The sequence below is a fragment of the Mastomys coucha genome, unplaced genomic scaffold, assembly GCF_008632895.1.
Source record: "Mastomys coucha isolate ucsf_1 unplaced genomic scaffold, UCSF_Mcou_1 pScaffold15, whole genome shotgun sequence".
In the NCBI taxonomy this organism is placed as follows: Eukaryota; Metazoa; Chordata; class Mammalia; order Rodentia; family Muridae; genus Mastomys; species Mastomys coucha.
Genome location: NW_022196897.1, coordinates 11257778 through 11285608, shown reverse-complemented (window position 1 = coordinate 11285608; position 27831 = coordinate 11257778). Strand labels below are relative to the sequence as shown.

Below are 27831 nucleotides of genomic sequence, written 5' to 3'. Positions count from 1 at the left end.
TATCCAATAAAATAGACATTGAACCAAATGTTAGCAAAACAGATGGGGAAGGACACTTCATACTCATTAAAGAAAAAAACCAACCAAGATGAAACCTGTTCTGAAAGTCTACACCCCAAATGAAAAGGTACCCAAATTTGTAAAAGGAATGTTACAAAACCTCAAAACACATATTGAACCACACAAAATAATAGTGGGATATTTCAACACCCCACTTTCACCAATGGACAGATCATAGAAACAGAAACGAAATAGAGACACAGTAAAACCAATAGAAGTTATGAACCAAATGGATTTTTCAGATATCTACAGAACATTTCACCCCAAAACAAAAAATATATCTACTTCTCAGCACCTCATGGTACTTTCAGTCATTAAAAGTCTCCGAACTGAAAAAAGCCCAGGGCCAGATGGTTTTAGTGCAGAGTTCTATCAGACCTTCAATGAAAACCTAATACCAACACTTCTCAAACTATTTCACAAAATAGAAACAGAAGGAATACTGTCTAATTTATGATATTAAGCCACAGTTATGCTGATACCTAAACTACACAAAGACACAACAAAGAAAGAACTTCAGATCAATTTCACTTATGAATATCGATGCAAAAATACTCAATAAAATTTTCCCAGGCCAAATCAAAGAATACATCAAAATGATTATTCACCACAATCAAGTAGGCTTCATCCAGAGGTACAGGGATGGTTCAATATATGGAAATCCATCAAAGTAATCCACTACAAAAACAAACTAAAAGAAAAAATTATATGACCATCAAATTGGATGCTGAAAAAGCCTTTGACAAAATATAATACCCCTTCATGTTAAAAGGTGTTGGATAGATCAGGAATTCAAGGCATATACCTAAACTTAACAAAAGCAATGTATAGCAAACAAACAGCCAACATCAAATTAAATGGAGAGAAATTTGATGAAATCCCAGTAAAATCAGGGACTAGATAAGGCTCCCCATTCTCTCCCCATTTATTCAATATAGTACTTGAAATTCTAGCTAGAGCAATTAAACAACAAAAGGAGGTCAAAGAGACACAAATTGGAAAAGAACAAGTTAATGTATCACTCCTTGTAGATGATATGATAGTATACATGAGCAACTGTAAAAATTCTACCAGAGAAGTCTTGCACCTGATAAAACCTTCACCAATGTGGCCGAATATAAAATTAACTCAAACAAATTAATAGCCTTCTTCTATACAAAGGATAAATGGGCTGAGAAAGATATTAGAGAAACAAGAAGCTTCACAATATTCATAACTAAGATAAAATATCTTGGTGTAACTCTAGCCATGCAAGTGAAATATCTATATGACAAGAATTTCAGAGAGGTTGTGGAGAAAAAGGAACACTCCTCCATTGCTGGTGGGATTGCAAGCTGGTACAACCACTCTGGAAATCAGTTTGGTGTTTCCTCTGGAAATTGGACATAGTTCTACCAGAGGACCCAGCTTTACCACTCCTGGGCATATATCGAGAAGATGTTCCAAGATGTAATAAGGACATATGCTCCATTATGTTCATAGCAGCCTTATTTATAATTGCCAGAAACTGGAAACAACCCAGATGTCCCTCAACAGAGGAATGGATATAGAAAATGTGGTACATCTACACAATGGAGTGCTACTCAGCTACTAAAAACAATGAATTTATGAAATTCCTAGGGAAATGGAGGGATCTGGAGAATATCATCCTGAGTGAGGTAACCCAATTACAAAAGAACACACATGGTATGTACTCTCTCATAAGTGGTTACTAACCACTTATGGTTAATAAGAGAAGTTCAGAATACACGAAGTACAATCCACAAACCACAAGAAACTCAAGAAGAAGGAAGACCAAAATGTGGGCACTTCATTCCTTCTTAAAAGAGGGAACAAAATACCCATGGAAGGAGTTGCAGAGACTAACTATGGAGCAGAGGCTGAAGGAAGGACAATCCAGCCTGATATAGCTGTCTCCCAAGAGGCTCTGACAGTACCCGACTAATACAGAAGTAGAGGCTCACAGCCATCCATTGAACTGAGTATGGGGTCCCCAAATGAAGGAGCTAGAGAAAGGACTGAAGGAGCTGAAAGGTTTGCAGCCCCTTAGGACGAACAACAATATGAACTAACTAGTACTCTCAGACCTCCCAGGGACTAAACCACCAAACAAGGAGTACACATAGTAGAATTGATTGCTCCGTGTATAGTAGAGTGTGTGTATAGTAGAGGATGGCCAAGTTGGTCATCAATGAGAGAAGAGGCCCTCGGCCCTGTGAAGGTTCTGTGCCCCAGTGTATGGGAATGCCAGGGCCAGTAAGCAGGAGGGGGTAGGGTAGCGAGCAGGGGGAGTGGGGAGGAAACAGGGGTTTGTTCTTGTTGTTGTTTTTTTGTTTTGTTTTGTTTTTTAGGGGAAACTGGGAAATATGACATGTAAATAAAGAAAATATCTAATAAAAGCAAAAAACAAACAAATAAAAAGAATTTCAAGTCTCTGAAGAAAGAACTTGAAGAAGACCCCTCCCCAGAAGATGGAAAGATACCCATGCTCATGGGTTGGCAGAGTTAACATAGTAAAAAATGCTCATCTTGCTGAAAGCAATCTACAGATTCAATGCAATCCCCATTAAAATTACAACTCAATTCATCACAGCAATAGAAAGAGCAATTCTAAACTTTATCTATAATAACAAAAATCCCATAATAGTGAAAAGAATTCTAAACAATAAAAAAACTTCTGTGGGAATCATCATCTCTGACTTCAAGTTGTACTGTACAGCAATAGTGATTAAAACCACATGGAATTGGTACAGAGACAGACAGGTAGATCAATGTAATATAACTGAAGACCTCAAAATAAACCCAAAAAACTTATGATCACTTGATATTTGACAAAGAAGCCAAAACCATACAATGGAAAAAATAAAGCATTTTAAACAAATGTAATGGTCTAACTGGAGGTCTACTTGTAGAAGAATGTAAATTCATCTTTTTTTATCATCTGTACAAAGCTCAAATCCAAGTGGATCAAGCAAATCCACATACTCTAGATACACAGAATCTAATAGAAGAGAAAGAGCCTCAAACACATCAGCATGGGGGAAATTTTCCTGAACAGAACCAATGACTGTAAGATCAACAATTGATAAATGAGACCTTGTGAAACTGAAAATATTCTTTAATGCAAAAGGCACTGTCAATAGGACAAAATAGCAACTTACAGATTAGGAAAAGATCTTTACCAACCCTAGATCTGATAGAGGGATAATATCCAAAACATAGAAAGAACTCCAGAAAACCGAACAACTCAATTAAAAACAGGGTACAGAGCTAAACAAAAATTCTCAAATGAGGATTCTCAAGTGACCGAGAAACACCTAAAGAAATGTTCAACATCCTTAGGCATTAGGGAAATACAAATTAAAACGACCCTGAGGGGTTTGTATCTAATCTGGGAACTGATCCTGTGACACAGTGCTCCATACCCAAATACCGTGGAGAGAGAGCTGGTCTCTCAGGAGTATGGACACACCTGTGAGCAAAGTTGAGATCACCACTTCTGCTCAGAGGAACCTGACCAGAACCCTTAGGATACAGGAACTGAGGAGCTGCCCAAGGCAGATCCTTCCAGTTTCCATCTGTGCCCTGAGTTTATCCTGTGCCACAACACTCCATATCCTAATACAGCCAGCAGAAAGCTGGACTCCCAGGACTGCCAACACACCAGTGAGCACAGGTAAGACCACTACTTCTATTCTAATTCCTGGCCCAAGAGGGACCAGCCCAGAGCCGTCAGGACACAGGAACCAAGGAAAAGCTGGAGACAGGATCTTTCCCATTTCTGTCTCCACCCCAGAGATGATCCTATGTGACAGATCTCCATACCCAAATTCCTCCTGAAGAAAACTGGTCTCAGGTGGTGGTGGTGCATGCCTTTAATCCCAGCACCTGGGAGGCAGAGGCAGGTGGATTTCTGAGTTTGAGGCCAGCCTGGTCTACAGAGTGAGTTCCAGGACAGCCAGGGCTATACAGAGAAACCCTGTCTCGAAAAATTTAAAAAAAAAAAAAAAAACTGGTCTCTCAGGAGTACTGACACACAGGCTTGCCGAAGGGACAAGTCACAGTCAGAAAAAGCAAGACCAGCTAACACCAGAGATAACCAGTGGAGAGAGGCAAGGGCAGCAGAAACCAAGGTGACTCAGCATCATCAGGACCCATTTCTCCCACCAGAGGGAGCCCTGGATACCACAACACACCAGAAAAACAAGACTGATTCAAAATCACATCTCATGATGATGATAGAGGACTTTAAGAAGGACATAAGTAACTCCATTACAGAAATACAGGAGAACACAGGTAAACAGGTAGAAGCCCTTAAAGAGGAAACACAAAAATCCCTTAAAGAATTACAGGAAAACACAACCGAACAGGTGAAGGAATTGAACAAAACCATCCAGGGTCTAAAAATGGAAATAAAAACAATAAAGAAATCACAAATGGAAACAACCCAGGAGATAGAAAACCTAGGAAAGAGATCAGGAATAATAGATGCATGTATCACCAACAGAAGACAAGAGATAGAAGAGAGAATCTCAGGTGCAGAAAACACCATAGAAAACATTGACACAACAGACAAAATGCAAAATGCAAAAAGATTGTAACCAAAAACATCAGGAAATCTAGGATACACTGATAAGACCAAACCTAAGGATAATGGATATAGAAAAGAGTAAAGACTTCCTGAAATACTTACTGAAAATAGTATCTTCAACAAAGTTATACAAGAAAACTTCCCTAACCTAAAGAAAGTGATGCCCATGAACATACAAGAAGCCTACAGAACTTCAAACCTCATACAGACCCTAAGAGAACAAAAATTATAGCCCAGGGTACTATACCCAGCAATACTCTCAGTTACCATATATAGAGAAAGCAAGATATTCCATGACAAAACCAAATTTAAACAATATCTTTCCACAAATCCAGCCCTACCAAAGGATAATAGATAGAAAATTCCAACACAAGGAGGGTAACTACAGCCTAGAAAAAGCAAGGAAGTAATCTTCTTTCAACCAACTCCAAAGATGTTAACCCCACAAACATAAAAATAACATCAAAAAGAGCAGGAAGCAACAATCACTATTCCTTAATATCTCTGAACATCAATGGACTCAATTCCAAAATAAAAAGACATAGAGAAACAGACTGTATACTTAAACAGTACCCAGCATTTTGCTGCATACAGAAATCACACCTCAGTGTCAAAGACAGGCATTACCTCAGAGTAAAAGGCTAGAGAACAGTTTCCCAAGCAAATGGTCCCAAAAAAACCAAGCTGGAGTAGACATTCTAATACCAAATAAAATCAACTTTCAACCATAAATTATTTAAAAAGATAAGGAAGGACCTTTCATATACATCAAAGGAAAAATCTACCGAGAAGAACTCTCAATTCTGAATATCTATGCTCCAAATGCAAGGGCACTCACATTCGTAAAAGAAACTTTACTATAAAGCTCAAAGCACACAATGCACCACACAAAATAATAGTGAAAGAGTTCAACATCCTACCTTCATCAACGGGCAGATCATGGAAACAGAAACTGAACAGAGACAGAATGAAACTAGCAAAAGTTATGGACCAAATGAGTTTAATAGGTATCTATAGAACATTTCATCCTAAAACAAAAGAATATACCTTCTTCTCAGCACCTCATGCTACCTTCTCCAAAACTGACAATATACTTGGTCACAAAACAGGCCTCAACAGATATAAGAGGTTTGAAATAATCCCATGCATCATATCATATCACCACGGACTAAGGCTGTTATTCAATAACAACAAAAGCCACATACACATGGAAGATGAACAATGCCCTATGCAGTGATAACTTGGTCAATGAAGAAATAAAGAAAGAAATTAAAGACTTTAGAATTTAATGAAAATGAAGGCACAACATACCCAAACTTATAGGACACAATGAAAGCAATACTAAGAGAAAAACTCATAGCTCTGAGTGCCTCCAAAAAGAAACTAGAAAGAGCATACACTAGCAGTTTAAGAGCATACCTGAAAGTTCTAGAACGAAAAGAAGTAAAACATCCAAGAGGAGTAAACAGCAGGAAATAATCAAACTCAGGGCTGAAATCAACAAAGTAGAACCAAAAGAACTATACAAAAATCAACAATACCAGGAGCTGTTTGTTTGTTTTTTTTTTTTTTGAGAAAATAAACAAGATAGATAAACCCTTAGCCAGTCTAAACCAGAGGGCACAGACAGTATGCAAATGAAGAAAATCAGAAATGAAAAGAGAGATATAATAACAGAAACTGAAGAAATTAAAAAAATCATCAGATCCTACTACAAAAGCCTATATTCAACAAAAGTGGAAAATTTGGATGAAATGAACATATTTCTAGACAGATACCAAATATCAAAGTTAAATCAAGATCAGATAAACCATCTAAATAGTACCCTAACCCCTAAAGAAATAGAAAAAGTCATTAAAAGTCTCCCAACCAAAAAAAGCCCATGACCAGATAGATGGATTTAGTGCAGAATTCTATCAGACCTTCAAAGAAGACCTAAACTATTCTACAAAATAGAAACAGAAGGAACACTACCCAATTCAATGTATGAAGCCACAGTTATGCTGATACCAAAACCTCACGAAGACCCAACAAAGAGAGAGAACTTCAGACCAATTTTCCTTATGAATGTCCATGCAAAAATACTTAATAAAATTCTCACAATCTGAATCCAAGAACACATCGAAATGATGATTCACCATAAAAAAACTAAGCTTTGTAAGAGGGATGCAGGGACAGTTCCATATATGGAAATCCATCAATGTAGCTACTACATAAACAGACTCAAAGAACAGAACACATGATCATTTCATTAGATGCTGAAGAAATCATTTGACAAAATTCAACATCCTTTCATTTTAAAAGTCTTAGAAAGATCAGGAATTCAAGGCCCATACCTAAACATACTAAAAAGCAACATACAGTGAAACATTAGCCAACATCAAACTAAATGGAGAGAAACTTGAAGCAATCCCACTAAAATTAGGAACTAGACAAGGCTGCCCTCTCTCTCCCTATCTATTCAATATAGTACTTGAAGTTATAGCCAGAGCAATTACAGAACAAAAGGAGGTCAAAGGGATACAAATTGGAAAGGAATAAGTCAAAATATCACTATTTCTAAATATGATAGCATACTTAAGTGACCCCAAAAATTCCACCATAGAACTCCTAAACCTGATAAAGAACTTTATCAAAGTGGCTGGATATAAAATTAACTCAAACAAGCGTTCCTCTACTCAAAGGATAAATAGACTGAGAAAGAAATTAGGGAAATGACACCCTTCACAATAGTCACAAACAATATAAAATATCTTGATGTGACTCTAATCAAACAAGTGAAAAATCTGGTCAACAAGAACTTCATGTCTCTGTAGAAAGAAATCAAAGAAGACCTCAGAAACTGGAAAGAGAATTAATATAGTAAAAATGGCCATCTTGCCGAAGCAAAATTCAATGCAGTCCCCATCAAAATTCCAACTCAATTTTTCATAGAGGTAGAAAGAGCAATTCTCAAATTCATTTGGAATAACAAAAACTAAACTGTTAACCAGAGTATACATGGGTGGGTCCATAGTTCCTGCTACATATGTAGCAGAGGACTGCCTCGTCTGGCATCAATGGGAGGTGCGGTGCTTGGCCTTGTGGAGGCTTGTTCCTCCACTAAAGGGGGATGCTGCAGGGGTGAAGTGGGAGTGTGAGGGTGGTTTGGGGATCACCCTCTTAGAGGGGAAGAAGAGGGGGAGGGAAGGTGGGTTGAGGGGAGAACAGGAAGGGGGACATTTGAAATGTAAATAAATAAAATAATAAAAAAAAAGAAAAGAAAGATATCACATTCTGACACAATATTCTTGGAAAGAAAGGAGAAATGTTTCAGAGAATCATATCTGGCTTGGAGTTCTAAGAATGGCTGAGAGAATAATTAAGCTGTGAAAATGAGGGAGTGTGAAAATGTGTATCCATGAGAAGGAGACTTAGGGAATGACTAAGTAATGGACATTACCTAAAATTTTGTGAGTTTAGAAAATTCAAGAAAATCATATCGAAGCACAATGCAGACAACAAAATCATACATGAGGAGTAAATTTATCACCTGAAAGTCCTAACAGAGGTGACATAATGATATCAGTTACAGAAGTCACTGGTGGTTTTCTGACTGTAAATTGTCAGTGGTAGCAACTACAAGAAAGTTCAGAGAGTATTATGGTCAGCAAGTTGTAAATATTGGTCTGCTCACATGGTTAAACAAAAATTAGAAAGGCAGTCAGGGTGCTTCATTAAAAACAAACTTTCGTAGATGTTCCATATAGGTCAAAATTTGTGTTTACAGAAAACAAGTCAATTCAATCAGAGGAAAAGTCTCTGTAATAGGCACTTCATGCTTTATATGAAGTATCTATATGTTATCTTAAGTTAGAACTGATAAAATGTTAGAACTAAAAGCCCCAATACATTAAAAAGAAAAGAAAAAAGAAAAAACATTTTAGCAATGAACAATTTTTTTAAAAAAATGAATTGTTTAGATAATTGTACTGTATAAAAATGAATTCGTCAGTGAATTTTGATGATAGTATTATGATGATGTGTGATAAATGATATGAGTTGTTCCAGGGAAATGCTGTCATATTTGCAATTATGAAATATTTCATAAAAATAGGGAGGAAGGCCAGAGGAAACAGAGAGGTACACAAAACTGGGACAAAACACAGTTGAATGTGAGGGTAAAGTTATACAACTATTTTCACTAGTGTTTTTGTGGTTTCTTTACATTTGAGGTTTTTAACAAAAAAAGTTATTATAACAAGACTTTCTCAAAACATAGCGAAGTAACTTTTAAAGGAGGCTGATTTAGTTCTGGTTACCTATTTAAAACAGGCCCTGATAGAGGTCATAAAAGCTCACTTCTCACCATATCCTGGCTCCTGGACAGCATTATTAACATCATTGCAAGTCTACTGGCCAGCATCATTGATATAATACCAGTCCTTCAGATGAGATTAAAACAGCTCCAAAAATCTATGAGAAGTGCAAACAGTTCAGTTAGAAGGGCAAGATTGATTTCTCTTCAATATTCCTCTGATGGAAAGCAGGACATAGGATGATTTTCTCTACGGCTTTTGTCATGTTAATCCAATTTATGTCCTTGATTTCCTTTTTCTATTTATGTTTTATTAGATATTTTCTTTATTTACATTTCAAGTGATACCCCCTTTCCTGGTTTCCCCTCCAGGAAAAAAGAAAAGAAAAAAACAACAACCTTATTCCCTCCCCCTCCCCTGCTCACCAACTCACCCTTTCCTACTTCCTGGCCCTGACATTTCCCTAAAATGGGGCATAGAACCTCCACAGGATCAAGGGCCTCTCCTCCAACTGATGACCGACGAAGCCATCCTCTACTACATACACAGCTGGGGCCATGAGTCCCACAATGTGTACTCTTTGGTTGGTGGTTTAGTCCCTGGGAGCTCTGAGGGTACTAGTTAGTTCATATTGTTGTTTGTCCTAAGGGACTACAAACCCCTTCAGCTCCTTGGGTCCTTTCTCTAGCTCCTTCATTAGGGACCCTGTGCTCAGTCCAATGGAAGGTTGTGAACCTCTACTTCTGTATTAGTCAGGCACTGTCAGAGCCTCTCACGAGACAGCTATATCAGGCTCCTCTCAGCCAACACTTGCTGGCATCCACAATAGTGTCTGAGTTTGGTGATTGAATATGGAAAGGATTCCCAGGTGGGACAGTCTCTGGATTGTCCTTCCTTCAGTCTCTACTCCATAATTTGTCTCTGCAACTCATTTCCCTCTTCTAAGAAGGATCGAAGTATCTACACTTTGGTCTTACTTCTTCTTGAGTTTTTTGTGGTTTGTGGATGTATCTTGTGTATTCCAAGCTTCTGGGATAATTAATACCCACTTATAAGTGAGTGCATACCATTTGTGTTCTTTTGTGATTGGTTTACCTCACTCATGATAATATTCTCCAGATCCATCCATTTCCCTAAGAATTTCATAAATTCATTGTTTTTAATAGCTGAGTAGTACTCCATTGTGTAAATCTACAACATTTTCTGTATCCATCCCTGTGTTGAAGGACATCTGGGTTCTATGCAGCATCTAGCTATTATTAATAAGGCTGCTATGACCATAGTGGAGCATGTGTCCATATTATATTTTGGAGCATCTTCTGGATGTATGCCCAGGAGTGGTATAGCTGGGTCCTCAGGTAGTAATATGTCTGATTTCCTTAAGAACCACCAAACTGTTTTCAAGAGTGGTTGTACCAGCATGCAATAGCACCAGCAATGAAGTAGTGATCCTCTTTCTCCACAACCTTGCCAGCATATGCTGTCACCTGAATTTTTGATCTTAGCCATTTTGACTGGTGTGAGGTGGAATCTCAGGGTTGTTTTGATTTGGATTTCCCTGATGACTAAGAATGTTGAACATTTCTTTAGGTGCTCTGTTGAGAATTCTTTGTTTAGCTCTGTACCCCATTTTTAATAAGGTTATTTGGTTCTCTGGAGTCTAACTTCTTGAGTTCTTTGTATACATTGCATATTAGCCTTCTATCAGATGTAGGGTTGGTAAAGATCTTTTCCCAATCTGTTGGTTGTCATTTTGTCCTATTGCCAGTGTCCTTTGTCTTACAGAAGCTTTGCAATTTTATGAGGTCCTATTTGTTCTTGATCTTAGAGCATAAGCTATTGGTGTTCTGTTCAGGAAATTTTCCCCTGTCCTCATGTACTCGAAGCTCTTACCCACTTTTTTTTCTATTAGTTTGATTGTATCTGGTTTTATGTGGAGGTCCTTGATCTACTTGGAATTGAGCTTTGTACAAGGAGATAAGAATGGATCGATTTTCATTCTTCTACATGCTGACTGCCAGTTGAGCCAGTACCATTTGCTGAAAATGCTGTCTTTTTTCCCACAGGATGGTTTTAGCTCCTTTGTTAAAGATCAAGTGACCATAGGTGTGTGGGTTCATTTCTGAGTCTTCAATTCTATTCTAATGATCCACAAGCCTGTCACTATACCAATACCATGCAGCTTTTATCACAATTGCTCTGTAGTACAGCTTAAGATCAGGGATGGTGATTGCACCAGAAGTTCTTTTATTGTTGAGAAGAGTTTTTGCTATCCTAGGTTTTTTGTTATTCCAGATGAATTTGCAAATTGCTCTTTTCAAGTCTGTGAAGAACTGAGTTGGAATTTTGATGGAGATTCATTGAATCTGTAGATTGCCTTCAGTAAAATGGCCATTTTTACTATATTAATCCTGCTAATCCAAGAGCATGGGAGATCTTTCCATCTGCTGAGATTCAATTTCCTTCTTCAGAGACTTGAAGTTCTTGTCATACAGATATTTCACTTGCTTAGTTAGAGTCACACCAACGTATTTTATATTATTTGTAGCTATTGTGAAGGGTGTTGTTTCCCTAATTTCTTTCTCTGCCTGTTTATCTTTTGTGTAGAGGAAGGCTATTGATTTGCTTGAGTTAATTTTATATTCAGCTACTTTGCTAAAGTTGTTTATCAGATTTAGGAGTTCTCTGGTGGAATTTTTGGGGTCACTTAAGTATACTATCATATCATCAGCAAATAGTGATAATTTGGCTTCTTCCTTTCCAATTTGTATCCCTTTGATCTCCTTTTGTTGTCTAATTGCTCTGGCTAGGACTTCAAGTAAAATATTGAATAGGTAGGGAGAGAGTGGGCAGCCTTGTCTAGTGAGGAATTTAGTGAAACAGCTTCATGTTTCTTTCCATTTAGTTTGATGTTGGCTACTGGTTTGCTGTATATTGCTTTTACTATGTTTAGGTGTAAGCCTTGAATTCCTGATCTTTGCAAGACTTTTATCATGAAGTGGTGTTGGATTTTCTCAAATGCTTTCTCAGCTTCTAATGAGATGGTCATATGTTTTTTTTTTCTTTGAGCTTGTTTATGTAGTGGATTACATTGATAGATTTCCATATATTGAATCATCCCTGCTTCCCTGGGATAAAGCTTACTTGATCATGATGGATGATCATTTTGATGTGTTCTTGGATTCGGTTTCCAAGAATTTTTTTTGAGTATTTTTGCATCATTATTCATAAGAAACTGGTCTGAAGTTTTCTTTCTTTGTTAGGTCTTTGTGTGGTTGAGGTATTGCTTCATAGAACGAATTGGATATAGTACCTTCTGTTTCTATTCTGTGGAATAGTTTGAGGAGTGTTGGTATTAGGTCTTCTTTGAAGGTCTGATAAAACTGAACTAAACCCATCTGGTCCAGGGAATTTTTTGTTTGGGAGGCTATTAATGACTATTTCTATTACCTTAGGGGATATGGGACTGATCAGATTGTTTATTTGATCTTGATTTAACTTTAGTACCTGGTATCTGTCTAGAAAATTGTCCATTTCATCCAGGTTTTCCAGTTTTGTTGAGTATAAGCTTTTGTAGTGGGATCTGATGATTTTTTTGGATTTCCTCAGTTTTTGTTGTTATGTCTCCCTTTTCATTTCTGATCTAGTTAATTAGGATATTGTCTCTGTGCCCTCTAGTTAGTCTGGATAAGGGTTAATCTATCTTGTTGATTTTCTCAAAGAACCAGCTCCTGGCCTTGTTGATTCTTTGTATAGTTCTTTTTGGTTCCACTTGGTTGATTTCAGTCCTGAGTTTGATTCATTCCTGCTGTCTACTCCTCTTGGGTGAATTTGCTTCTTTTTGTTCTATAGCTTTCAGATGTCTTGTCAAAATGCTGGTGTATGCTCTCTCCAGTTTCATTTTAGAGGCACTCAGAGCTATGAGTTTTCCTTTTAGGACTGCTTTCATTGTGTCCCATAAGTTTGGGTATATTGTGGCTTCATTTTCATTAAACTCTAAAAAGTCTTTAATTTCTTTCTTTATTTCTTCCTTGACCATGTTATCATTGAGTAGAGTGTTGTTAAGCTTCCATGTATATGTGGGCTTTCTATTGTTTATGTTGTTATTAAGGACCAGCCTTAGCCCATGGTGATCTGATAGGATGCAAGGAATCATTTCAATCTTCTTGTATCTGTTGAGGCCTGTTTTGTGACTGATTATATGGTCAATTTTTGGAAAAGGTACCATGAGGTGCTGAGAAGAAGGTATATCCGTGTGGTATAAGATGATATGTTCTATAGTTATCTGTTAAATCCATTTGGATCATAACTTCTGTTAGTTTCACTGTGTCTCTCTATAGTTTCTGTTTCCATGATCTGTCCATTGCAGAGTGGGGTGTTGAAGTCTCCCACTATTATTGTGTGCAGTGCAATGTGTGCTTTGAGCTTTAGGAAAGTTTTTGTTTGTTTCTTTGTTTTTTGGAGGGGAAACTGGGAAAGGAGAAATTTACATGTAAATAAAGAAAATATCTAATAAAAAAACTTTAAAAAAAGGTAAAAAAAAATAAATGGAAAAGTCCAACACAAGGGGGGAAACTACATCCTAGAAAAAGCAAGAAAGTAATCTTTCAACAAAACTAGATATGATTTTAGATCCAAATCTTGCTTTTCAGGTGTGTTGGGGTATCCAGGACTTGCTGTGGTGGGAGTACTGGGTTCTGATGCTGCCAAGTAGTCTTGAATTCTGTTGGAAAGATTCTTGTGTTTGCCTTTCACCATGTGATAATCTCTGGTGTTAGATGTTCTTCCTGTCTCTGGCTGGAGCTTGTTCCTCCTGTGGGTCTGTAAGCCTGTGTCAGCACTCCTGGGAGATCAGCTCTCTCCTGGTAAGACCTGTGCACAGAGGGCTGTGGATCAGCCTTCCCTCTTGGGTGCAGATGGATGCAGGTAGGACCCTGTCCCAGCTGCTCTGCCACTTCTGCTGCCTGTGCCTTCTGACTGACCCTGCCTTAGAAAGTCAGTGGAAAGAAAATGGCAATCTCACCTTCGTGCAAGGAGACCAGCCTCCCCTTGCAGGAAGGAAGGGTGCACAGAGGGCTGTGGAACAGGTGCACCTCCTGAGTGTAAATGGAGGCAGGAAGCCACAATTACTTATAAAATTATTACATACTGAGAAGCCTTGAGTTTATGTGGGAGCAGATTAAGGATGCTGTCAATCCAGACTGCAGCCTTGATTTTCATATTGTGAATATAGATTTTTGCTGGGCAGTGGTATTGCACACCTTTATTCTCAGCACTTGGGAGACAGAGACAGGTGGATATCTAAGTTTGAGGCCAGCCTGGTCTACAGAGTGAGTTCCAGGACAGCCAGGGCTATACAGAGAAACTCTGTCTCAAAAAATATAGATAGATAGATAGATTTTGGTTTTATTAGTTGTGTAAAAATATCACTAAATTTCCTGTCAAACAGCAGTAACATTTATTGTTAAAATAATTTCCTTCAAATATTGTGCCATGCATCTAGGCTAAATTTCCAAAGTCTTATTTGGAATTTAATTCACTAGAAATTAATAATGTTTTCTATTTTAGCTATAATGTTTTTTTAAAATTTATTTTGAGTCTATTAAGCATTTGATATTGAAGCCCCATTAAAGTGATAATCTTCATGCTAATTTGAAGAAGTTATCTGCCATATGTTCCAGTATGTCAATATTATGAGACATTACCTAATGGTAAAATATCCTTACACATAATTTTTGTGTATTTAATGATGGACTCTTTCACTTCTATTTTATGTTGAATAAGAATAGGAACTCTTTATCATTTTGTATGATATACCCACTTCAAAAGGAAAACTGGCATAGGAATATGGTGGATCTAAACAGACAATTAAGTGTGTTCAGCTGAGCCAGCTCTCTTCTCTGTGTATGGAATAAATAGATTGAGTTTATTTCCCTTTGTTCCTGCTCCAAGGAGCAATCACACTGAGAATAGTACCAGATATATTTTATAGAAGTAGTTCAGAAGACTAGCCTTCTGTTTGAGAACTCAGAGATGGTATGCAATTTTTCAGTGAGTTTATTTTTTCTGGAAAGAGCTTTTGGATTTCCAACAGTACAGTTATTTTCTATCTTCCTAATTAATTTTTATGTTTATATTGGTTTTCTCAGGTTGTCACAGAAAAAGAATGCTACTCATTGATGTCCAAAAATCTCACCCATTTTATCCAGTCTTATAGCCTAGACTTTTTACTTTCAAGTTTATGAAATTTCCTTTTTTAATATTCATAGTATACTGGAGACTGAAAAAATTTAACTTTGGCTAAAGATAGGAAATTAATAAAGTATCACATTTTGAAATACAGAGTGTCTACTTACTTCATGTCTGATGGGCATTGGATATTGATTATTTTATTATTATTATTACTATTATTATTATATTGATTATTCATTGGATTCAACAGTAACCATTAAATATTTAAGTCCTGCCAAGATAAAATGGAGACCAACATAAAAATTCACAACTGAATTTAAAATGCAGAAACCAACTCACCATGAGTGTCCACACACAATACATACATCTGTACCACAACCGTTACATTTAAGACCATTGAATAGCACATCAGAAGGTTTTAAAAGAGTGTAAGAAACATCATTCTTATCATCTCAGAAAACTTTATTTAAACTTCCCAAATCATACAACACACTCTGCCTACAACATCACTGAGGAGGCTCTCTTTGATGAAGTCAGCAAGTAAAGAAATTAGATTAGAACTGAATCATCAAAAAGGCAAGGAGGCCACACTTGGGTTCTGTACCTGGGACAGACTTGTTTGATGAAATAAGTAGAGGCACACCATTACTTAGATCATCTGAGAATCAACCACTTAGATGCATCTGAAAGGATTAGTGTTATGAAGAGAGTAAAAATTTTCTTGAAATTTCTGTTACAATGAAATGAAACTTGTCTGGTATGATTCCCATCAAATGGGAACATAATCAACAAATGTAAAATTAACCCTGTGTAACTAAATTTCAGTAATCCCATTAGAATTCCAAATTAAGTTAAATTTTTGATTTTCCCTTGTAGGGGAACTATTTAATACACTAAAACTTTGGAGAAATTCTTCATCTTATGATTGAACCAAAATTAATGTAGACTTACTTATACTTTTCAGAGGCTTTAATCCATAAGTTAAACTAAAGTTTATCATTAACTTTGAGCTAGAAAAACATATAGTAAATGTTTAAAACAGAGAAAATTTAATATATGCAATAGGTCTCCAGATAGTGTGAGAACTGAAAATCAGGGTAAGATTAGTGGATAGCCAGTAGAAGGTAGGCTGTGCTATGAGATCCCAATGGTCAGAAGGACTTCCAAACCACCATAGATGCATGAAGGAGATCAGTCACTGAAAGGTGTTCTCTGAGTCAGAGAAAAGGATTCTGAGTTCACCTTTGTGTTCTCCCTAAATTCTAGTGCTCTGCAGTTGCTAAACCTGAGTAGAAATTAGCTATTATAGTACCTCAGTTCTTTGCACCTATTGTACTCCACATTGTCCAATAATACATAATAAAAACGGAAAGGAAATTCCACTTAAAGAGAATTCAAACCTACAGTCAGATGTGAGGAGTAAAGCTCAGAGACAGGAGAGGTTTCAAATGCCACACTACTCTGGTAAATCTTTCCTAAGAAAGATAAGTTTCAGATTAAGTAATATTAAGAAATCAGCAAAGGCTCATTATATACTTTGTGACAAGGAAAATTAAGTATGCAAGTAGCAACCTATTGTTCCTCATTTCTTTTGCCCAAAACATAAAAAATAAAATCATTAGGGATTTTTTCAATTTTCCACATAATCTGGACTGCATTTGAGTCCTGCCTGTCATATTCACTCTCTTACCTAGAAACTCCACTGTTTATATGGAAAACCTTTCTATTCTACTTCTATGTTCCTTATTATTATTAATATTATTACTATTATTGTTGTTAAATTAAAATACAATAGCATCATTTTCCTCATCCTCTTCTCCCCCATCCTTCCTATGTCCCCTCTACCTACCTACCTTTTAAATTCCAGGCTGTTCTTCTTTAACCATTCTTATATACAGCTATAATTTAATATGCACATGAAGCAACCTACTATTTTCATAGATTGTTGCATGCATGTAAATGTTTCTATGGCTGATCACTCTATATTCAATAACCAATTTGGAGTCTTATCCCAGGAAATGACTAATTCTCCCTCTCTCAACAGTTGTTAATTGCCTGTAACTCCTCATCTGAATTTGAGGTCTGTGAGATCTCCCTCATCTTCACTGGATGTCAACTGTTTGGAGAATTATGTTAGACTTATTTAGGTAGCCATGTTAAGATTTTATAAGTATAGTTTCCCTATCTTAGCTAAAAGAAACAATCTTACAACTGACTTCCTGGTCCTCTTTCTTTTACAGTCTTCCTGACTATTCTTCTGCAATGTTCTTTGATCCTTAAGTTTAAAGGTTATACTACATAGATATATCAAGTGGTTCTGAGCAGCTAATTGTTGGTTGTTCTTTGCAATTTGGCTAGTTGAGGCTTTCTGTAACTATCTCCTGCATCTGCATCTGTAAACAGATGCTTCTTTGATGAGGAATGATAGCTGCAGCAGTAATTTGTAGGCACAAGGATAATCCTTTAGAATGCAGTTAGAAAGTATTCTGGTTTAGAAAAGCAGCAGTTGTATATTCTCTTCTAAGACCCATGACTTCACTAGTGTTTTGTAGTTGGCTATGTTTGTAATAACAGGCATGGTTTCTGCCCTGCTAAGAGGTGTTGAATCCAATTAGACAGTTCTTGGATACCACTAAAATATAAATGCCACTATTGTACTTTTAGGTTTAGCTTGCCATAATGGTCATTGTGATTCATAGACATCACAATTTCCTTCCATTAGCAGCTTGCATATGACCTTTCAGTACTACAAAAGCTAGTCTTCAGTGAGGAGGTTTTAAGTCAGTTTTAGCTCAAATCTCTCTGCTTCTCATCATCAGTCTTGTACTTCTCAGCTTCTTCAACCATGTGCTCAGTATCCTCTTTACTCAAGTGGCCCTTGTCATTGGTGATGGTGATCTCATTCTCCTTTCCTGTGCTCTTATCTACAGCAGAAACATTGAGGATGCCATTAGTATTGATGTCAAAAGTAACTTCAATCTGAGGAACTGGAGCACAGAGTGCTGGAGGTATGTCTTTGAGCTCCAACTTTCCAAGCAGGTTGTTGTCCTTGGTCATGACCCTTTAACCTTCATACATCTGAATGAGTACACCTGGCTGGTTGTCAGAGTAGGTGGTGAAAGTCTATCTGCTTGGTGGTAATGGTGTTATTGCACTTAATGAGGACAATCCTGACTCCACTAGCAGTTTCAATACCAAGGGAAAGAGATGTGACATCCAAGATCAGCAAATCCTGACCGTTCACAGACTTGTCTCCAGATAGAATGGCTGCCTGGTTAGCACCACCATAAGCAAGAGCTTCATCAGGGTTAATGTTCCTATTCAGTTCTTTTCCATTGAAGAAGTCTTGCAGAAGTTTCTGAATCTTAAGGATTCTGGTAGAACCACCCATCTGAGCAACATCATGTATCTGTGACTTGTCTAGTTTGGCATCTTGGAGGACCTTCTCTACAGGGTCCAGTGTGCCACAGAACAGGTCAGCATTCAATTCCTTAAATTGAGCCTGAGTAATGGAGGCAACACCAGATGGAAGTCAATTCCCTCATAGAGAGAATCATTCTCAATATTGTCCTGGGTGCTGGAGGAGAGGGAGCACTTGGCCTGCTCCCATGCAGACACTGGACAGCTTTCTTGTTATTATTGATTTTCTTCTTGGACTTTCACTTAACCTCAGCAATGAAATGGTTGACCATTCAGTTGTCAAAGTCTTCTCTACCCAAGTGGGTGTCTCCAGCTGTTGATTTGACTTTAAAAGTTCCATCCTTAGTAGTAAGGATTGACACATCAAAAGTGTCATCTCCCGTCAGAAAATCAGCACATTTCTTTCAGCTCCAACCTTCTTATCTAAACCATAAGCAATAGCAGCAGCAGTTGGTTCATTAATAATTCAAAGTACATTGAGACCAGCAATAGTTCCAACATCTTTTGTTGCCTACCACTGAGAGTTATTGAAGTAAGCTGTCATTGTGACCACGGCATTGGTAATGATCTTTCCTAGGTAAGTTTCTGCAAACTCCTTCATTTTGGTCAGAACCATTGAGGACACTTCGGGGTAGAAACTTTTTGTCTTAACTTGGACCTTAGGCCTGCCTGCATCACTCATCACCATGAAGGGCCAGTGCTTCATATTAGACTGAAAAACAGCAATATCAAATCTACATCCTATCAGATGTTTGGCATCAAAAACTGTTGATTCTTTGTAGCATCCCCAATTAATCATTCTGTGTCAGTGAAAGCAACATAGCTCAGCATGGTGTGGTTACCCTGGTCATTGACAATTATCTCCACCTTTCCATGCTGGGAGATACCTACACAGGAGTAGGTGGTGCCAAGATCAGTACCAACTGCAGGTCCCTGGACATGGCTGCATGTGTGTAGGCATGGCTGTGCTGATGATGAGACCACACAAATCCCTTTGAGCTGCTTCTGTGTTCAATGAGTCTATATGCTTCTTGTACCTGTAGATGTATCTACTTCCTTTGGTTGGAAATACTTTTTCCTGTAATTTTGTTGAAAATATTTTCTGAACCTTTGAGTTGGGTTTCTTTCCTGTGTACCTATTATTCTTTTTTTAAATATTTATTTATTTATTATATGTAAGAATACACTGTAGCTGACTTCAGACACACCAGAAGAGGGCATCAGATCTCATTTCAGATGGTTGTGAGCCACAATGTGGTTGCTGGGATTTGATTTCAGGACCTTTGGAAGAGCAGTCAGTGCTCTTAACCAGTGAGCCATCTCTCCAGGCCATACCTATTATTCTTATGTTTGGCCTTTTCATAGTTTTCCAGATTTCTTAAATGTTTTGTATCAGGAGTTTTTAGATTTAATATCTTCTTCAATGCATTTCTTCTATTGTATCTTTAATGCCTGAAATTTTCTTCTTCCAACTCTAGTATTCTTTTAATAATGCTTTTCTCTTTAGTTCCTGTTCAAATTCCTAATTCGTTTTTGCTTTCTGTCTCTTCTCTGTATTTTTGAGAGTGTGGTGACTGTGTGTTGCCTGTTTTCCTGGCTGTTCAGCTGGTGTGTTTACAAGGAATGCCTGCTCACATTGAAGGCTGGGTAACTGAGATGAGTTAGCAGAAGAAAAAATGGAGGAGGTATTCTTTTTGGTCCATTGGGAATAAGATCACAGAAGAAAGGGAGACCACAAAAATTTTATAGCTATAGAGCTGGGAATGAGACTGGGGGATTAGATCTCAGGAAGAGAAAGAGAGGTGTGGGTTTAAGTCCCTTGGGTTAGCAGGAGGTGCCTACTGGAGTTGGGATCTGGAACTAAGGAACAAATGGGGGGAGGGAAGGGATAGTTTGTGGGATCCACAGAAGACATGGGCAAGGCTGAGGGAAGGCTGTAGCTGATAATTGTTTCAGTGCTAGAGAGAAGAGTAAAAGATCGGGTTACTGGGAACAGAGGGGAGTGGAGAATGTCTGCAGGCAGCTTACCTGTTTTCTGGCAGACATGTGCTATGGTGGTTTGTTTGTTTGCTTGCTTGATTGCTTGTTTTTATTGTTGTGTTTTTGTATAGTTTGGTTATCTGAGTTACACCTGCATTACAGAATGAGTTTGGTAGAGTTGTTCAATTTTCTATTTTATTGAATTTTGGGGGAAATATCAATATTATATCTTTCTTGGAAAATTGGCAAAATTTAGCAACCTATCCAGTTCAGAACTTTCCTTTGTGGAAAGAGTTTGAATTACTACATCAATCACATTGTTTGTCATGGTTCTGTTTAGGTTGTTTATATCATTGTGCTTTAATTTCAGTAGGTATAGAAATTTATTTATTCTAGTTATATATCTTAATGGAGCATAAGTTTTCAAATACTCCCTGATAACCTTGGAAATTTCACTCTTGTCTGTTCTAACATCTGTGTGTGTGAGTGTGTGTGTGTGTGTGTGTGTGTGTGTGTGTGTGTGTGTGTGTAACATTTGCATTCAACTTTCTGTGTATAGATGGCAAGAAACATTTTTACAATTCCCAAAACACTCTCACGTGATGTTCCTTTGAAGCATTCAAAGTCTTGCTTTGTGAAGTCCCAGCATTGACCCCTTTACCTAAAAAGTAATGGACACATTGAAGTACAAGAAATATTCTTTAAAGTTTCTCTTAATTGAGTTTTCATAGTTATAATGGCATAATATATTTGTTCTGTGATCACTGGGTGATATTGTTAGGTATAAACCAAAACTTGCTCCATGACACTAGAGCCTAAGCTTTATTAGGCCACTCTTTCTTACTTCAACAAATTAATAATTTTTAAAGAATAATTTTTACAAAGCAAAAGTGAATACATCAGCACATTACATAAATTCCTTATTAAAGATATATCAATAGATATGTATCTCCATCTTTAATTTAATACATATTACAATTTAAATCCTCTTTGTCTGTATTCTTCTTACCATTCAATAATATCTGTAACTATAAATGGGGGATATAAAGATTATAAAGTATTTTTATAGATTTGTTTTTGTTTCATGATTAACTGATACAAAACTGAAGTGTTAACCTTCTTACATGTAATCAAGACAAGATTAGTTCTGATTAACCATTGAATAAGACCAGAAACATAATGAGATACTTGCCTATTTTGTCAACCTCTTATTTAGATTCTTTATTGCAATTGAATGGCTTTAATCTACTAACAAATCAGATACCTGATTTAAGTAAACTATGAAGAAAATGTTTTTGCTTTGAAAAGTTTCCACCTCGCTTATGCAAATTTATGAGCTAAAATCACCCTAATGAGCTATTTAAAAACTTGACATGAAAAAATGTAAATGGTTTATATTCATAACCCCTCCTCAATAGCTTACCTCCAATTCTTTCCCTATTCCCTTCTGGACTTTTTACTTCTAACTTTAAATGATTTCCATAACAACAATAACAACACTGATTCAGTTAGGGCTTCCAGTATGTGCATGAGTGTAGGTCCATTTACTGGAGCCTGAGAAGACTTAGGACCTTAGCCCTGAAGAAAACTGACCCTAGTTGCCCTGAAGCTATCTATATCTAATAGCTCTGTAGCTATGGTTGGGATTTCATAAGCCACCCCTCCCCCCGACCCATCCTAGGATTTGTGATGCCATACTTCAGATGGTGGTCCTGGACATAATAAGAAAGCAGGCTGAGCAAGCCATGAGAAACAAGCCATCAGACCCTGCCTCCAGGTTCATGCCCTGTTTTATTTCTTACTCTGTCTTTGATAATAAAATGTTATGGAAGAACAAATGAAATTTTCCTCCCCAAATTTCTTTGTATCATGGTGTCTTGTCACAATAACAGAAACCTTAATTACGATACAAATTAGTACTAAACATTAGGGTACTGCTATGACAGACTTGAGCATGTTGTTTTGAGGAGGATTGTGTGGAAGGACTTTGGGCTAGAGAAGTTTCAGAGGTAAACAAAGACTCCATTGAAGCTGACTAATATTTTGCATGAAGAATCTATAGTTCTGGTTATCTGGCAATGAAGAATCATCATGATTAATAACAAACCAGCTTTTGTGGTTTGAGTAAAACCTTTGGTTTTGTGGGACACTTGATGCAACTTAGCTGGAGCTAAGAAATTAGCAGTGAATGGTAAAAGTTCAGCCCAGTCAAAAGCAGAAGTCCCAATCATTTTGAAGATGTGAGTACCATGGAACCACCAGCAGGAACAGCAGCAGGTGTTATTAAAAATAAAAATGGAGTATTTTCTCAAATGTTTATTCCTCTCTCAGGACTCTATCCTCTCTTCTTTCTTCTCTTCTCTGCTCCTCCTCTTTCTTCTTTTTGAGATTAAGATTTTAACCTTTCTCAGTACCCTTTCTTCCATTTAGCCTCTCCCATATAATCCTCCTTGTCTCTTCCAAATCTATGCCCAGAAGGTCTTCCAAGTGTATTGCTTGATCTGAAGCTTTATGAGAAGCTCGGGGTTTTCACAAATGCTAATAGCATATGCTTCTGGCTCTGTAAGTAAATTAGAATATTTTTAAATAACACTAATTTTTATATGGATTTAGCAGGGCTGAGCCTATGAGACAAGTTCTATGTGCTGTGGTTGGCAGGGAAGAAAAGCTGCGATAAATTACCAAGCCCTTTGAAACCCAGAAGACGATAAATGGGTCTCAGTTTTCTTTTATTTGAATGCACTGTGTTCAGGTTCTTCCTTCTTGGAATAAGAAAGTAATTATTTTTATTTTACAGAGGCCCACCATTAAAAGACTTTAACTTTTAAAGAGATTTTGGAGGTTTTCCAAAGACTTTGAATTTCAGAAGAGGTATTGAATTTCTTTTAAAAAATCTGAACTGTTCGTTTGTTTGGGTGTTTTGTTTTGATTGAGATAGTGTTTCTGTTTGTAACCAAGGCTGTCCTGAAAGTCACTCTATAGAACAGGCTGCCCTTGAATGATCACTTGCCTCTCTCTCCGTTTAATAAAATATAACATTTTGAAGTATGCCCTTGCAATTCCATTTTCCTGTGTTTGTTATAACATCTCTAGCTTCATCTCTGTTTTTTTTTTTTAATTATAATTCTTTGTTATTTAAGGATCTTCTCTTTCTTTCTTTTGGCTAATTTTGTTAAATGTTTTTATTATTAATAATCTTTTGTAAGAACTAATTCCTCATCTTATTTATTGATTGATTGGCTTGTTTTCTTTTTGTTTGCATTTTATTAGCTTTAGACCTTTTTTGCATTATCTCTTCACATCTACTCTTTCAGTTATTGTTTTTTTCCAAATCACCACCTATATAAAGAAATTGTTAAGTACAGCTATCTCAAATTTTGTTTGTATGCACTGTTATAAGCTGTCATTCTTTCCCATAGATTTTGGTACATGTTTTTATATATTTTGCTATATGTTTTCATTTTCACTCAACTTTAGAAATGCTTTAATTGCCTTCTTGACATATTTGTTGACTCAATTATTACTCAGTTCTATGCTGTCTAGTCTCCGTGAGGTTCTGTGTTTTCTATAGTTAATGCCTAGCTTTATTTCATTGTTTTCAAAAATGCAGGATGTTATTTTACTTTCCTATAATTGTTGAAAGTTGCTTTGTGTGTTATGTAGTCTATTTTGAAAGAAAAAAGCTCCATGCATTGTTAACAAGAAAGTATATTGCTTGGATGAGGTGTTCCTTAAGTGTCTTAAGTCCATTGAATTTATGATGTGATTTAACTCCTGTGTTTCTCTGATTGTTTTTGTCTACATCACCTGGATATTGCTGAGAGTAGGTTACTAAAGTCACATACTATTTCTGCTTGGGGTTAACCCTTGGATTTAGATTTGCTACTCTGTCTTTTGTGAAGCTGGCATATCTAAGTTTAGAATTATAATATACCCTGGGTAGGCATTTCCTTTAATGAATATGAAGTAACCTTCCTTAAATCTTTTGATTAGTTTGAGTTTAAAATTTACTTTTTCATGTATTAGGACAGATATGTTTAGAGCTGGAGCGATGACTGAGCAAATATGGGCACTGAGTTCTCTTATAGAAGATCCAGATTTAGTTCCCAGCACCAACATAATGGTTCACAACCATTCATAACTCCAGGTCCAGGGACTCTAATACCCTCTCCTAATTTCTCCTGGCACCAGAAATGCATGTGGTGTACAGATACACATACAGAAAAAACCCTCAATAGGTAAAATAAAATAAGTATTTTTTAAAATAGTAGGTGTGCCTAAATGTTTCTTGGTTCCATTTTCTTAAAATACCATATCTTATCCTTTCAATTGAAGGTTTTAATCTAAAGTGTGTTTTTTGGTTGTCTTACCGTGTTTTTTATTGAAGGCAGCAAAAATATGGATCCCATTTTCTAATCCAATCGGCTAATTCGTATAGGTTTATTGGGAAATTGTGTTCATCAATATTAAGAGTTATTATTGAAAGATGTGTCTTAAGCTTTGTTATTGTGCTGATTTTGAGGTGTTCTGACATTATCCTTTTTTACCTGTGACTTCTTGAGTGTGTTTATTCTTCTCTTCTGATTGAAGTAGCCTTCCAGTATCATCTGTAGACCTTGTTGAGTGGTCATAAATTTATTTAATTTTATTTAATCATGGACATTTTTACTGAATTTTAATTGATAGTTATATTAGTATAATAGGCTGGGTAAGATTTGTGATCTTTGAAAACTCGGAACACCCCTTCCAAGTCTTTCTGCCTTTAAAATTTTGTCTGTCGGGTGCTGTTCTGATGTGTCAGACTTCATATGTGATTTAGAGTCGTTCACTCTTACAGCTTTCACTACCATTTTACATTCTGTGTTTTTAATGTCTGAACTATAATGTGTCAGAGTGAGCTTCTTTTCTGGTCTTGTTATTTGGTATTCTGTAGATCCCTGTTATATGGCCAATAATTCTCTTCTCTACATATGGGGGGGGATTTCTATAGTTGTAATAAATAGCTCTCTAATACCTTCAGTATGGTATCTATCTCCTCTTAAGAACATGATTTGAAAGTATGGTCTTTTCATGGTAACCCAAAACTCTCCAATGTTCTGTTTTCAAATGATTCATTTTGTTTGTGTGCCTTCTCATTAAGGTTTTTCTTTGACTTATTGAGGTTTTCAGTTTGGCTCTTTTTCATTAATTGTCTTTATTTAATTCTATTTTCATACCTTTCATGGGCTTCTGACTTCCATTCAGCTTTTTGTTTATTTTCTCTTGGAGTATAGTCATACACATTGAGTTATTTATGCAAGTTATAAACATTTTTTTTAACTCTTAGTCTGGAAGATTTTCCAGGTCACTGAGTAATTGAGGGCAGGGAGGTATGTGATCTTGATTTGTCATGTTCCTTTTGCTCCAGTATTGGGAGTTACATATTGGAGTAGTTTGTTGTTGTGGGGAGCCGTGAATCTTGAGAGGCATTCGCCATGGCAAGATGGTGCCTACTTCCGCTGTTAACTCCTAGTGGACAACTGTTTGCACATGTGCGTAGAGTGAAAAGACGCCATGTCACGGCCCATTCTGGGGCTTTACGTAGGGTAATGAGCGAACAGCCAATCATGAGCAGACACGTCACGCTGTGGGCAGATACGCGCACTGTGGTGTATATAAGCAGTGCGGATTTTGGGCTCGACCTTTTTCCCTATGGATGGAGACAAATAAACAGTTGCTGCAGAAGGAACCTAGTGTCCGCGTGTCTTCTTCCCGGCGAGAAGACTGCGCGGGCTACATGTTGTAGCTTTCTTTTTGTTCAAAATATTTTCTTCTTTCAGTGTAGGCATGTACAGTGTTCAGGAGATTATGATGTCAGAAGACTGAAATACTTTTCTTCTGTGGAGCTTTTATTAAAAGCATCATGTTATAACTCTGTTTTTTTTTTTTTCCCTGAGAGGTTGTTACTGTGAAAACATACCCCTTGCTGTCCCTTTCTTCTAATACCGTATAGTATGGCTATGTAAGCTTGCTTATTCTAATCAATCAGCAATGGTGGCCAGAGAACTTGTAATGCTTAATCTTCGTTTAGGAGGCTCACAGGTTCATGTGGAGCAGAGACCACCTGAGAGTGCTGAGAAGCAGGATACTGGTGGAATAGACAGTTTAAAGGGTGGGAAGGTGAGTCCTGGTCTGAGGGTAGAATTGGGAAGATCTTGGAGGAGATAGGCTGTCTTACAGCACATGAAGACAACATCTCAAAAGACAAAGGAGGCCCAGAGGGTATGGCAAAACCATACCTACCCAATAGCTCAAAGAATTGTGGTTACAGAGGAGGTAGACTGTCTCTAGTATAGAAAGGATCAGAGCCTAGCTGACAGATCAATGAGGTCCCAGATAAGCAGTAAGTGGGGTACAGAGGCTCTAGGAACAGGGCTTCCCTAGCAAAATAGGGAGGGAAGTCCCTAAGTATTCAAATAAGGAATGCCCCAGAGGATCTATCTGAGTGGGCTCATGTAGAAGACCAGGCCTACTGGTAGAATGGCTAAGTGAAGGTTTCAGTGAACCTTAGTGGTGGGAAGGCCATATGTAGCACAGAGACATGGAAGTCTGGAGAGTGAGAAGGAAAGATCAAGCTTGCAGTTTGAGGAAAGACAGTACCAGAAGAGCTTAGTAGCTATTCTAAGTAGAGGTGGGAAGTAATGAACTTGGTTGGCAGTACAGGGAAGGGGAGTCGCCATTTTTATTTTATCAGCAATTCTCATAAGCCAATACAATGTTGTCTTAGTCCTTGCAGGAGTAACCAACCAATATATGATTGGATTTTAGGCACATTCCTTAAGATGGAACCTATTCATGACACTGCTCCAAGAGCAAAAAACCCAAGACTAGGTAGTCCAGAGACCTAGGAAGAAAGCCCAATAAAACTACTCTGCTACAGGAACACAGTCATACATGACTCCTAATGACATTCTGCTATATTAATAAATCAGTGCCTTGCTTGGCTATTATCAGAGAAGTTTGCTCCTACAGTAGAGGGGAAAGGATACAGAGATCCTCAGTCAGACAATATGTAGAGTTGGGAGTCTTGGAACATTCAGTCCTAAATGGGGATAGCTCCATCAAATTCTTCTGTTCAGGGCTCAGGAAACTCTGCAGAAAAGGGGGAGGAAAGATTTTAAGATCTAGAAGAAATTGAAAATATTGAGGAAACCAACCTTATAAACAAATACAGCAGGTCTGATGTACCTATTAACTTAGGTTAATTAGTGCCTAATAGATCAGGTACCTAGTCCTTTACTGGGTATCCAA

General features: G+C 37.2%; 1 pseudogene; it reads right to left on the bottom strand.

The window, feature by feature from the left end:
* Positions 1–17928: 17928 nt before the first annotated feature.
* LOC116091592 lies at positions 17929–19491 on the bottom strand (annotated as a pseudogene).
* Between the last annotated feature and the right edge of the window lie 8340 nt (positions 19492–27831).